The 13,740-nt window shown below is 52.5% G+C and overlaps 1 protein-coding gene across 1 annotated transcript in view; it reads right to left on the bottom strand.

The window, feature by feature from the left end:
• The window catches only part of XKR6 (XK related 6), a 279,984-nt gene that overhangs the window by 9,853 nt on the left and 256,391 nt on the right, over positions 1-13,740 (bottom strand). The gene's annotated exons all lie outside the window — the stretch shown is intronic.

Genomic DNA, 13,740 nt, shown 5'->3' with positions numbered 1-13,740 from the left:
CCCGGCGGGGCCTGCGGCCCTCCCCCAGCCACTGGCACAGGAGCAGAAGCATGTGTGTGTCACATCCAGGAGGAAGGGCATGCTCCCTCACCCCCGCCGCAGTTACCTGTGATAGACGCGCAACAGCAAGAAATGAACCCAAGTTGTTTTAAGCCAGGGAAATGGTTCTGGCCTCTAAACCGGGCACGGCCAGCCTCTCCTACCGACACACCGCTTCGCTCAGGGTTAATGCCGTGGTCCTTATAAGGCCTGTAGGGCCCCTCGTGACACTGCCTGGAGTTACAAGTGTATGCCATCGAGTCCCCACCCACGCCCTTCACCACTTGCCTTCTTCGATGGCCTCAAACCCTCTCATGGCACCAGGCTGGGCCCTACATGGGACAGCCCCTTCCTGCTCCAGGGTCACCTCACGCCAGCCCCTCGCTCCCCCTCTGTCCCATGTGGTCCAGGCACGGTCCCGCCTCAGGGCATGTGCGCTGGCTCTGTCCTCCACCTTGGGGGCCCTTCCCCAGGTCCCCAAGTGTCACCTCACTAAGGCCTTTACCAGAGCTCGGCCTCTCAGCCAGGCCATCGCTGGCCAGCACACTGAAAACTGCAACCCCCCAATGCCTCCCCACCTTCCAGGCTTAATTTCCCACCTTAGCATCTCCCACCACCTCCATACACTTGCTCTCTTACTCATTCCCCTTTTCCTTAAGTTCGTAGGTACCATGACGCATGTGAGCCCCCAAGGGCAGTGCAGCAATTGGTCAGGTCCTTCTGAAACTATGTGCAAAACCGTGTGGGTATTTTTCCCACGAGACAGTCCACAGCTGTCCTCTGATTCTCAAAGCGGCCCATAGGGAAAGGGGTCTGTGACCCGCCAGCCATCTCCCCTCCCGCCATTTTCCCCCGGGGAAAGGGGAATTCCCCGGGGGGCCTCCATTTATGCCTGTGTCCTTTAGACGAAAACCTTGAGGGTAGAAGACGGAGATCAAGAGGAATAACACTCAGTGAATGTTCCCAATGCATCAGGCATTATGCCAGATACTTTGCATAAGTTATTTCGTTTCATCCCGACAATAATCCCCTGAAGTGTGTACTGCTGTCCCATTTTATAGGAGAGGAGACCAAGGTGCAGAGAGGTAAAAGGATCTGTCTAGTTACTGCACGAAGCATGTCCTTCTGTTCTGATGGTTCGCCTTGTGGGGTCTTGTTGATCCTGGAGGGACCGCCCCTCCCAGGTTTAGCAAATTCCTCAAAATAGCAAACCACAAGTGCTTCTCATAGGCAAACCAACCAGTCCGGAACACACACCTCCTCTATTGGGCTCTGACACTCTGGGCCACTATCCCCCTGTCCTAATCACCCCAGGGCCAGGTACCAGACAACTAGGGACAGCGCTGTGGCCCAGAGCCGCCTGAAATTATTCAGACCAGCCTATGCTAGGCCTGCTTCCCCTGCCTCACTCATTCCTTCCCTGGGGAACCACAATAAAGGCTCCTGCCCACATTTTCGCCTCACTCCCTCTGCCCGCTGATGGACCTGCTGCTTCCCCAGGTTGGCCCCCCACCCCATGGCGTGGCATGCCCTCTCCTCTTGGGATCTGTGAGTAACAAATGATCTTTTCAATGGCAGTTGTCTCCTTGATCTGTTGCCCTTGAGATGCCTATTAAATAACAACAAAACCTGTCTTTTAAAACAGTTACAACATTAGCAAACTGTTGGAGAGGGAGCTTCAAACCCAGTATCTCCAGCTCCAAAGTCCCCCATGGCCTGGGGTTACAAGGCTAAAGCCTCCAGTAATTCCCTTGTCTCATGGGCTCAGATCCAAGCTCCCACTCATGGTGCCCAAGACCTCTGTGTCTGGGCCCTGCTCCCAGGCCCGTGGTCAGGATCTAGTGATATTAACCCACTCACAGAGGCAGGAGAGCACCGTGGTTCTGAGCGTGTGCTCTGGAACCAGGCTAGATTCTGCCACCCTGCTGTCAAGTGATGCTGGGCATCACGCCCGTTTGCTCACCTGTAAAAGGGCAACAGTAACTGAATGCTCTTCTTGACATTACCGTAAGGATCAAAAGACAAATGGCTACGCAAGGGGTTAGCTCAGGGCCTGGCACTTGGCAAAGTACGATGCCCACATATGAGCGGGTGCGAGTAGAGATACGGACCCCCATACGCACGCTATGTTGTCTCAAGCCCCTTGGCCCTTGCTCGTGTCATCCCTCTCTCCTTTCCTGCTCATCCTCCAGGGCTGAGGTCAGCACCATCTCCTCCTGGGACCCCCTTCTGACTCCCCCTGAATGCACTGGTACCACCTCTGCACTCTCCACATCATCCTGTGCATTTCTCCTCGACGGCCACTATTTTATAGTCACATTTTCTGCTGACTGTTGCTCTTCCTCCCTTAACTGTGACTTCCCTGAGGATAGAACTAAAATTTATTCTTGAGGGTAGAAAAACTGGCTTATCCATTCCAGTAATCCCCATGCCTGGTGCAGAGTTGTCACCCAACAAATGTGTCACCTGCACAGATACACTTTCCCAAGCAAAGTCACAAATGCAAACCCCAGATGACCATGCTGTTGATGCCCTGACCACATCTTGTAAACAGCTAGCTTCAACTGCTTAGTTAAAGAAAGCCACCTTCCCCGCTATATCAGTGTCCTATGGCTGCTGTAACGAATCATCACCAATTTAGTGGCTTAAAACAGCACAGATTTATTATCTGATAGTTCGGAAGTCAGAGTCTGAAATGGGTTTTATTGGTCCCAATCCGAGGTGTCAGAGGTTTGGGCTCACTCTGTAAGCTCCAGGAGAAAATCTGCTTCCTTGCCTTTTGCAGCATCCACAGCTGCATTCCCTGCAGCCCCTGGCTCACGGCCCCTCCCTTCCTCTTCAAAGCCAGCAGCATAGAATCTTCAACTCTTCCATTTGTCACATCGCCTTCTGTCCCTCTGATCCTTTGTCTCCTTCTTATAAGGACCCCTCTGATTATATCAGATACAACTGGATAATCCAGAATAATCTCCCATCTCAAAATCCTTAAATCAATCACATCTGCATAGTCCCTTTTGCATAAAGTGCCACGTATAGGCTCAGGGGATTAGGAAGTGGACATCCTGAGGGGCCATATTCAGCTGACACCACCCACAATCACCCATTTAATAGCAGGGCAAAGGTCCTCAATGGGAATGTTACATTCCCCCATCGCCCCCCACCCCCAGGACATCTGGCAGACTTTCTTGGTTGTCACAGCTCGGGGTGAGGGCACTATGGGCATCTAGTGGGTAGGAACCAGGGATGCTGCTAAATATTCTGCAGAGCACAGGATAGCTCCCCAATACACAGCAAAGAATGAGTTGGCCCCAGATATACTAGTGCTGAGAATGAGAAACCCTGTGATGGGGTTCCTATCCCTATTTCCTCAATGTTCTCAAGTTACAAACAAACTGTGAACCTGCATGTGTCAAGCAGCTGGAGATTCAGGCTTTCTAGAGTTCCTCCTGAGAACTGCTCAATATCCTGAGAGAGGCCCTTGGGGCGCAGACAAGTGACCTTCGGAGAGGTCATGAGAACAGCATCTCTGCGGTCTGATACCTGGATAAGGAGTCTCTTCTGAGCGGCTGACATGAGTTACGGTCACTCTGGGAACATGGGGGAAGGCAACAGCCCCCCTCTCAAGGAGCTTCAAGGTCAAACACTGGTATTTAAAGGACCGGGCAGGAGGAAAGCTAAATCCAGCCCTCTGATTCGGCTGCCTCTTCTTTCTAAGATGCTGTCAGAGCTATCGAAATACCATCTTCACAGCCAACTAGGTAAAGGCAAACTTTAGAGAGTCTAGAACAAATGTCAGCCACTCAGCTGGTCCGGCACAAGCCTCGCGGATGCCTGGATCCTGGTGGGCCTGAAGCACACTGTGAAGAAATCCGTCTGCTATCCCTGGAAAGTTCCAGTAAATCCACCCTCACTGAGGAGCAAACAGCCAACCAGTCTCAATGCGCTGATGCTCCCAGACTGACTGCATTTTAACAGAGGCAGTGAGATGCCCTGGAAAGCATGGGCTTTGGTACAAGCAGACTGGGCCTTAGTTTATTGTTTGTGACCCATGCATAAAAACATGGATTTGGAATATTCAATATATATCTGATATATGTACATCTTTGATGTATTTACATACTATACTATATATTTATATATCTATATATAGTGTATATATATAGAGAGAGAGAGACAGAGACAGAGACAGAACGTGTATAGTACAATGTACATACATGGTGAATATATAGAGTGTATATATACAGTATTCTGTAGCACTGAAGATGTGCCTACACGTTCTATGCCCCCATACACACATATATAGACTCAATTATATTTGAAATGGTATTATTCATGTGTTACTCGTCATTGCCTGTCTCCACTAAGATGTAGGCCCCCGAAGGGCAGAGACACGCCTGCCTGGCTCACCTCTGTTCCCCCAGAGGCTAGCACAGGGCCAGGCGTGCTCAGTGCAGATGTGTTTCAGGGAGCCTGTGTGATGTATTATCGTTGACCGTCAGACTTACCTATAATTTTTTTTTTTTTTTTTTTGCGGTACGCGGGCCTCTCACTGCTGTGGCCTCTCCCGTTGCGGAGCACGGGCTCCATACGCGCAGGCTCAGCGGCCATGGCTCACAGGTCCAGCCGCTCCGTGGCATGTGGGATCTTCCCGGACCGGGGCACGAACCCGTGTCCCCTGCAACGGCAGGCGGACTCTCAACCACTGCGCCGCCAGGGAAGCCCATACCTATAATATTTTGACAAAGGCCTAACCTAACTGATTTTCTCAGGCAATCATGCCCTCCCAAGAGAGAAGCAGGCCTGCAGCCGGGGCCAAGAGCATCTCCAGCTCAATCTCACCTTGCAGGGCACTGGGATTCCAGGTTTGTAAGTGGGGGGAGAGGAGGGTCCTGCTGGGATTCTAAGCTACAATGATGTAATTTAATCTAAACCCCAAAGTCATTCCCTCACCCGAGACACAAAGTAACCGCATGTGTAACCCTTACCCCTAGTCCCCAGGTGGCTTCCCCTCTAATCTCACAGGGTCCCCGCCCATCCCCTCTGAGTAGATTACGGCAGGTACGATTATTCCCAACTTAAAAAGGAGAAACTGAGGCTCAGAGAGGTGAAGTGATGCGTCAGAGATCCCAGCCAAATTAACGGGCAAGTGGGGTGGCAAGAAGCCGGCGCCCACAGCTGGAGCTCCCACCTTTCCTCCTGTCACATCCCCCCTCCTCCCCCGCGAACTGCTCCTCCAGCCAACCGGCTCTGGGTCTCCCTGACAGGTCACCGCACGATCTGACCACCGCAAGAGAAATCCTGGGAGAAGGGCTTGGGCCAAGGGCAGGCGCGCCGCCCACTCCTGCACCAGGGACTGAAGGGTGGGGAGGAGGGAGAAGCGGGAGAAACGGGGGCGACAGAGGCGCGAGACTGGCCATCGCAGGCTGACCTCGGCACTGTGCTGGGCTAGAACCAGCACTCCCCACGGTCCTGGCCTGGTTCCAGGAGGAACGGCCCCTGGAGCCCTGGAAGGGACAGTGTCAGGAGGCCGCGGAGGGCTCTCAGACCCCTGTTGAGCTCCACGGCAGCTCAGGCGAGCAGCCTGGCGAAGGAAGCAGAGCTGCCAAGCAGGTGACGTCGCCCAGCCAGAGCCTCGCTGAGCAGGGCAGCAATGCGGGCCTCGGATGGGTGATTGCCAGGGGGCCCCCTTGTGAAACAAACAAATGTATTTCACTTGCTCCTGACAAAACCCCTCTGAGGCAGGAGTTACAATCCATGGTTTACAAACGAGAACACCGAGGCTCAAATAGGTTAAGGGCCTTATGGGACTGATGCAGCTTCTAAGTGCAAATCAGAGTGTGAAGCCAGGCCCACACCAGGAGCATTCTACCGCTCAAAACAGGAGGCAGCACCTTTTCTTCTAGGCGACAGTCTCAGGAGACTACCGGAGGGACAAGCAGAGAAGGCCTCAAAGTACTTGGTTATTACTGGGGCGGGGGATGGGTGGGTGAAGGGAATGATGGGGTCCCCAAGAACAGCAGGAGGTGGGGATGGGCTCCATGCAGTCACAGGTGGGCAGGTATTACAGCGGGCAGGCTCCTGAACCCCAGGGTCTGGCAGCCTGGGGCACGTGGGGTCTGAACGCATAAGAGGGCCTGGAATTGAGAGAGGACTCAGCTCTCTGCTGGTCAGCGTCAGACCCAAACGTCACCCCAGGTTGGCCATGGAGTGACTGCCTCACCCTTAGGACTCCTCTTGTTGTCCTGACCCACCTAACACCTCCAATTGTGTCTAGAATGGAAAGGATCCCTTTTTTATTTTTACAGATGAAAAAGGTGCGGCTCAGACAGGAAGGAGAACAGCTTACAGGGACCCCCCCATTTCCTTCTCAGGGTCTCTTCCATTCCACCCACTCCCCAGGAGTGAGAGATGTGTGACACAGGAAGACATCATTCATGAAATCTGTAGGCCTTCTTTCCTCGGAAACCTTAAGAAATAGAAAAGATCTTCTGAAGATCACTTAATTGCCGTCTTTCCTGGAGCTGGGAGTTCCCACGAGACCTTGAGCTTGCGATTGCCTCTAATGTGAATGTCTAGCCTAATAATTAAACATTGCTCCTGTCCAATTCTTGCTCAGATTTCCCCCCCCCCCTTTTCTCTTCCTGAGAGTCACAGCCTGCCAGACTGAAAGGACTTCAGGAGTCCCTCCTGCCCTCACTCATATTACTCAGGCTCAGAGATGAGATGGGAGAGATTTTCCCAGCATCCCTTGCCACGTTCTAGCACAGTGGACTCGGGACCCAGGGCTCCTTCAGCTGCCCGCCTCCCTATGCAGGAAAGTTGGGGGGTGGGAGACAGGAGAGCAAATCTAAGAAGGGTGACGTGTCTCTGTGGGGCAATGAAACTGTTCTGAGATTGGTCGTGGTGATGGTGACAACTCCGCGGATACACTAACAGCCGTTGAATCGTACACTTCAAGTGGGTGAATTTTACGGTATGTAAAGTGTATCTCAATGAAGCAGTTTAAAAATTTTTAACAAAGCAGAAGAGGAAGAGATGCTCTCCTGGTAGGACCCCCGGGGCAGGGCTGAGCCCAGGCACGACACACCCACCTTCCCAGCCTCCTGGCTGCTCCCCAAACACTGGAGTCACTTTCTTAGCCCAAGGCCTTACCCTTGGCTGTCCCCTCCTCTGGTACACTCACCTCCAGAGATCTGTGGGCTGGCTCCCTCCCTCCTTCGTATCTTTGCTCAGAGGCCCCCTTCCCGCCACCCCATTGAAGACTGGGAGACCTTCCTGCAGCACCGTTGAAGGCTGACGCGGCTCTGCTCCCCCGCCCCTCTCTCTTCCCAGCTTTAGAGCTCTGCTGAGTACCTACCATTCTCTAATAGCTGTTTTGTTCGTTGTCTGTCTCTCCCTACAAGAAATGCAAGCTCCACGAGAGCAGGGCTTCCTGTCTGTTTTGTTTATTGCTCATATCTGTCCCCAGCGCCTAGAACCATTCTTGGTGCATAGTAGGTGCTTAATAAATAGTTACTGAATAAGTGGCCCCATTACAGTTACAGCTCAGGCCTCTGAACTGGCAGCACTCGGAGCCTCCCCCGAGAAGCCCCACTGGCTTTGTCCCAACATTTCATGCACAAACATTTTCAGGTGGCCGATAGTTATTTCATCTGTGTTAATTGTAGTGAAACTGACTTAGCCTGCCTTTCTCAAACGTTTTCTGCTGCTTTAAGAACTCTCCCTCCTATGTACATACTGCATTTTCTTTTACACTTAAAATTTGTTAAGAGGGTGGATCTTACATGTGTTCTTATCACAGTTTAAAAAAAAAGAACTCTTCCCTCTTCTTGATGCACCAAAAGTGATGTCTCTGTTTAATATCCTTGCAAAACTCTGTTTAGAAGTGTGAGGTTTTAATGTCCTGTTTGACAAGAAGCCGCTGGGAGCTGAAGCAGAGCTGGGAGCTGGAGCTGGCTGTTCAGGGCACCCTGTGTGTAGATGCCAAGCGGGTATCTGATGGGCAAGAAGGAGGGGCAGCTTCTCAGAAGGAGACAGAAACAGAGCTGGGGAGGGTTCATCCCACGGGGAAACGAGAGGGGCCAAGTCTGTTCTCGGGGGAGAAGGAAGGCGTGCCCCTCTTCACTGCAGTTACGGGTGGAGATGCAATAGCCAGGGGAAGGGCGTGAACAGGGACGTGCACATTTTCTCCTTTATCTATCCTGGAGGTGAAGACCGAGAAATGGCATGAGCAGCCTGGGGCTGAGATCAGAGGCTGGAAGATCGTGGTACCAACCTGGTCTGAAACCCCAGGGCACCTCTCAGAGCTAGCGGCTCCAGCTCAGCACGGGGCAGGGGTGAGGGCCAGGGGGAGTCAGGGAGAAGGGGGCTATTCCACCAGGATTAAGTCAGGCGGTGGCTCACACAATAGGGGATCAGGGGGCACCGAAGCCCCCCATAACTCTGCACAAGGTGATTCATTATCTGATGGTGTTTGATGCAGTGAAATGGTTGTTTCAATAACAAATTTTACTTCTTGGTAATGAGGAAAGTTGAGTAGGAAATTCACATGTCTGGTACAGAACACAGATCTGTGGTCATGGGCCACACAACCAGACCACCCTCACTTTCTGGGTGGCAGCTTCACCTAAGTGTAACCAAAATCCTAAATGATCAAGTAGCCAACTTTCGTGTCCCAGACTTGGAGGGTAACAGCTAATGTCCATATGAGCGGGACTGCAGAGACAGGACAGCATTTTTCACATTAGAAAAAAGAAACCTCCCAAGGGGAGAGACATGGACGTCTTTCACGGTGGAGAGGGGAAGGCAGGGAGGGCCGTTTAACCAAGCCCACAGCTGAGAAGCAGACCCTGGCCTTCGCTCCCCCAAGAAGCGGAACCTGGAAGCCTCGCCCTCACGCAGAATGGAAACCTGATCCGGAGAGGAAGCCCAGAGAGGGAGCTGATTGGGATGACTTTCGTCCTCACTCGGGAAAGGAGGAAGAGCTCCTGGGGTGGCAGCTGAAGAAAAAGGTACAGACGGGAGCAGAGAAACCGGACGAACACCTGCCTCTCTGCAGCGCTGTCTTGCTGAGAAAGGAGCAAATGTGAAGATAAGGTACACGCCCCTGGTGGGCTTCTGATGTAAGAGGAGCTGACAAGTGAGGTTAAGAAAGAAGGAAACTACTAGGGAGGTTAACACCAAAGGGATGGAAAGACAAGAGGCCTATCTGGATCTTAGAGCTCAACGTTTGTTTAAAAGAAAACCAATGCTTAAGGGCTTGGTGTTTAAGAACACCTACCGAAGGGTAGGTATCTTTGCAAACCCATTCCTGACACAGCATCTTGCCTAGGGCAGAGCAGGTGCCTGACAAGTGGGGTCGTGAGGCCACGGGCGGGCGAGTGGTCATCAGAGCCCTGTAAGGAGGATAACTCCTCACAGTGAGCTCAACCCCAAAAGGCAGGCTCAGGTGCTGTGTGGATGTCGCCAGTGGGGCTCGCCCAGCCCTGCCAACGTTCACGTGGAAGGGTCAGAAAACCCAAAAGGCCAGGAAAGGTGACAGAGCTACGAACTCTTGACCCGATCCCCGTAGAGTGTCCTCAACCTCAACATACCCTGTTAGAAACCCCCAGCCCTCCTTCTATCACTGCCTGCACCAGGCCTGCTAAGTCTTGTTGATTTCTGCTCCAGGGCAGCCCTCCAACCCGTGCACTTGGCTTCCACCCCCAAACACTCCAACCCCATCGTTTCACCCCTGGACCTCCACCGCTGCCTCTAACCGGCGTTCCTGGCTCAGCTCTTGTATTCCTCCCTGCACAGCAGGAAAGGGAATCTTCTTTAAAAGATTTCCTACGTAACGCTCCCCGCGGCACTTGGTACAAACCCAAGCTGTCAGGCCTCCGCCTTCCCGTCCATCCTCCCCACACCGCTCTCCTTCCCCGGACCGCCAACCTCCAGCTATGCTGAGTCCTTTCATTTTCTAGAACAAGCCAGGCGTTTCCTATCTCAGGGCCTTTACGTATGCCGTTCCCTCTGCCTGGAAGGCTGTATCTGCTTCTCCCATAGCTGGCTCCTCAGTGTTTATGCTCAGCCGAAATGTCAACTCTCTGGAGAGGCTTTCTCTGACATTCCTGCCCAAATAAGCTCTCTCCACACCCCACCCCATGTACTGTGGTCTTGGCACCCTGATTGTTTGCTTAAAGCACTTCCCACAGCGTGCTAGCTGTCTAGCTGTTTCTGTTATGTCTCCCAAGAGAGAATGGAAGGTTCATGAGGGCCTGGACCCCATCTGTTGTGTTCCCTGTTAACCTCAGCACGTAGTATGGCTCCTGACTTAATGCATCTTGTTGAACGGCAGACTGTATCAAGTGCCCATAATACGCCAGCCAAGGTGCTGTAGAGGGGTATGTGCAGCTCATCAGACCTTCACAACCACCCAAAAGCCGTTATTATGCCCACTTTACAGATTAAGAAGCCCAGTGAGGAAATTAACTTGCCCCGTGTCGTAAAGCCAATAAATGGCGGAGGTGGAATTTATACGCAGCTCTGTCGGGCTTTTCTCACTATTCAGGACTGCTTTCCAAACTCTGTCACAGCCCAGAAGCCTCGTGAAGCTTTCAGCAGACAAAAGACTCACTACTAGTGTAAATGGCATATCAGATAACATGGCCCTTTTATATCTTTATTTAAACTTTCAAGACACCAGATTTAAGGAAGACCCCACTGACGTACCCAAATGACTCTAGCATAAGATTTCCATGATTTATTATTACTGTTACTATTGGGTTAGCCAAAAAGTTCGTTCGGGTTTTTTACGTAAGATTCCTTAAGGTGTTACGGAAAGACCCAAACGAACTTTTTGGCTAACCCAGTATTATATTTTGACTTGAGTCTGGTTTTGTGGGTAAATTGGACACAAATCCATCCTGCAGGCCAAATACTGTACTGCTAACCCAGTGATAAAAGAGGAATAAAAGGTGGATAGCTGGCAAAAGTAGCAAAAGTGGAAGAGGTTGGCATTGGACAAGATCCATGGAAAACTCACCTATTACAGCAACAGTGATCTTTCTAGCCATCTACTAGCATGAATGGTATAGAGTGGACAGGTGTCACCAAAATCCCACCAAACAAGGCCAGTTAGCCACGATCTCACTAGTAACTCGTGGTCCAATTCGGAAACTGTATCCGCAGTAAAAGCTCGACCATCACCAACCACAAAATGACCAGATGCGGCCCGAGGCCCTTGACATTCATCACGTCAAAAATGCTCAGAACAACCCTCTGTGGTAGGTACCAATAGTATCCCCACTTCAGAAATGAGAAAACTGAGGAACAGAAAGGCTCGTTCACTTGCTGAAGGTCACACAGCTGTCAAGCAGCAGGCGGAGTCGCCCCATCTTTCCAGGTCACGGTCCTCTAAGAACTCACAGGGTCCATGTCGCCAACACGTCCCTTCCAAGTTCACAGGCTTTCTCTCGTCTCCTCCAAATTCTACTATTTAAAATGGTTTTCTTTAAAGGGCATACATTTCATGCAGCTTTTTATGGGAAAAGAGAGGGAAGGCATCTACCACCATAACACAAGAGTCCAGTGATGAGCAGATATTCTAGAAGTTAAGAAAGAGGAACATGGGACTTCTCTGGCTCCAGCGGTTAAGACTCCGCGCTTCCACTGCAGCAGGCACGGGTTCAATCCCTGGTCGGGGAACTAAGATCTCACATGCCGCACGATGTGCCCCCCAAATAAATGAATTAATTAAATAAAGGGTTGAAATTTTTTTAAAAAAAAAAAGGAAAAAGGAACACGCCAAGAGCTTACAGTCTATGCTCCATGACAGTGACGGCCGGTTTCCTTCCTTACCATCACCCCAGCCAGCCCTGCAGACCCTCATCCTGGGGACTCACAACCCAACAGCAAAGATTGCCACTGACCTCTGTCAGGCCCAGCAGTCCCCAAATGTATTTAACTGTGCAAGTCTGTTTCGAGAAATAACTATTCCACTCACGAAACACGTGGGGAAGTGCTCCCCCAACCTCTGAGCCGCTGGCATGGAAAGACGGGCATGTGGGCAGAAGAGCCAGGGAGTGCTTCCCCAGGCCAAAGTAGCCTGGCTCTTGTCACTCCCAGGCTCCTGCTGACAAAGGCTTGCCCAGCGGCCCCCTAGCCTTTGCTGACGTGGGCCGCCTGGGCTCCCACGTCAGGAGGACCCCTAGGAAGCAACATCGGCTGCCCCTCGAGTTTCCTCTCTGGGGACTTCACATCCAGCCTCTCTGCATTTATAACCTGAGCAGTGATCATAGAAAGAGTGGGCTCAGCAAGGCAGCTGGGGCAGCATGACTCACGGGGCAGAAGATGGGGGATCACCCTAGGAGCCTGCCCACACCATTTCCCTGGCAATGTGAAACACACCCCCTTAGATGCCTGCAGAGCTGGATAACAAAGTGTTCTACATGCCGTGTATCATTGCATTCCCCCCAAATTAGGTGTGGTTGTCATCTCCCCCATTATACCAAAGAGGCATAGCAGTTCAATGAAAGGCCAGAGCTTGGGTCCACGTGGGGCAAGGGGGTGTCCCGCTGGAGAGCCCCCCTACAGGTGCTCATGAACTTGGTAGCACCCAGGGCCCGCTGGAGCAGCTGGGGAGCTGTGGGCCCAGAGGTGAGGACCCAGGAGGCCAGCAGGCCCCACTGGCCAGGGAGAGGTGGACATGGAGAACAGACCCTCTGCCCCAGCTGCCTTGCTACTCCAGATCACACATGCTCAAGCCCTCTTGAGTCAGGAACCTCTGGGCTGAGTCCCTGTGGCAAGAGCTCTGCTTGAATATTCCTCGCGACGGGAAACTCTCTACTTCCTGAGACAGTCTTTCCATCACTGGATGGCTCCTGCTGTTTGAAATGTCTCCCACATGTAGAATCGATAACGGTCTCCCTGTAGCTCCCTCCAGACCCTTTGGAACCATCATCCTTCCCTGACATCCCTTCAAATGTTGAAATTCACATAGCTCAAGTCCTCCCCAGGCAAAACGTCCCCAGGGTCCCCCAAGTGTTGTGATCTCCAGCCCCTCGTCACCCTAGGCCTTCCCCCCTGCTGGCGCTCCAGCCGTACTGAAATGGGCTCTGACACGACGATGACACTTGCAGGCTGGTCTGACCTGGGGTCTGCCCTGACATTGGCGACCTGGGGTGAGACTCCACCTTGACCAGAGGAGGCCAATGTGGAAAGGTCTTCCTGGGCAGTCTGGTGGCCCCCAGAGGCTTCCCGCTGCTGTAGAGACCAGTGCTGTCCAGACCCGGCCCTGGGTGCTCCAAGACCATCTGGGGCCACAGGGGCCAGGAGTGGGGAGGTGCGGCCAGTGGGCGGGGCACGCTGGGCTCTGGACCCCCATCCCCATCTACCTAGAACAGAGCTACCTGAGCCTGTTTTATAAGTGGGGCTTCTACATTTTATACATGGGTCTAAAGCAAGAGCACCACAGCTTAAAAACGTCTAAAACTGCTAATGCCGCCTGACGTGATCTAGCCTCTTGGGCACGTGCTGCCCTAAGGCATCTTCCCCATATCCCGCATATGTGCAAACACCTTGGCTCAGGCCAGCGCCAAGACAAGGGGCCTCTCCCCCTGGACTGGGAGACTAGGGCCCTCCGCCCTGCTGCTCCAGGGACACTGAGACCCGGCTCTGCTCCACTCACGTGACGGCGGGGCAGGCTCGCACGCAGGGGCACAG

The sequence above is a fragment of the Lipotes vexillifer genome, unplaced genomic scaffold (assembly GCF_000442215.2).
Source record: "Lipotes vexillifer unplaced genomic scaffold, Lipotes_vexillifer_v1.1 scaffold308, whole genome shotgun sequence".
Taxonomy (NCBI): Eukaryota; Metazoa; Chordata; class Mammalia; order Artiodactyla; family Lipotidae; genus Lipotes; species Lipotes vexillifer.
The sequence above is the reverse complement of the archived record's forward strand: the minus strand, read 5'-3'. Positions and strand labels throughout refer to the sequence as shown.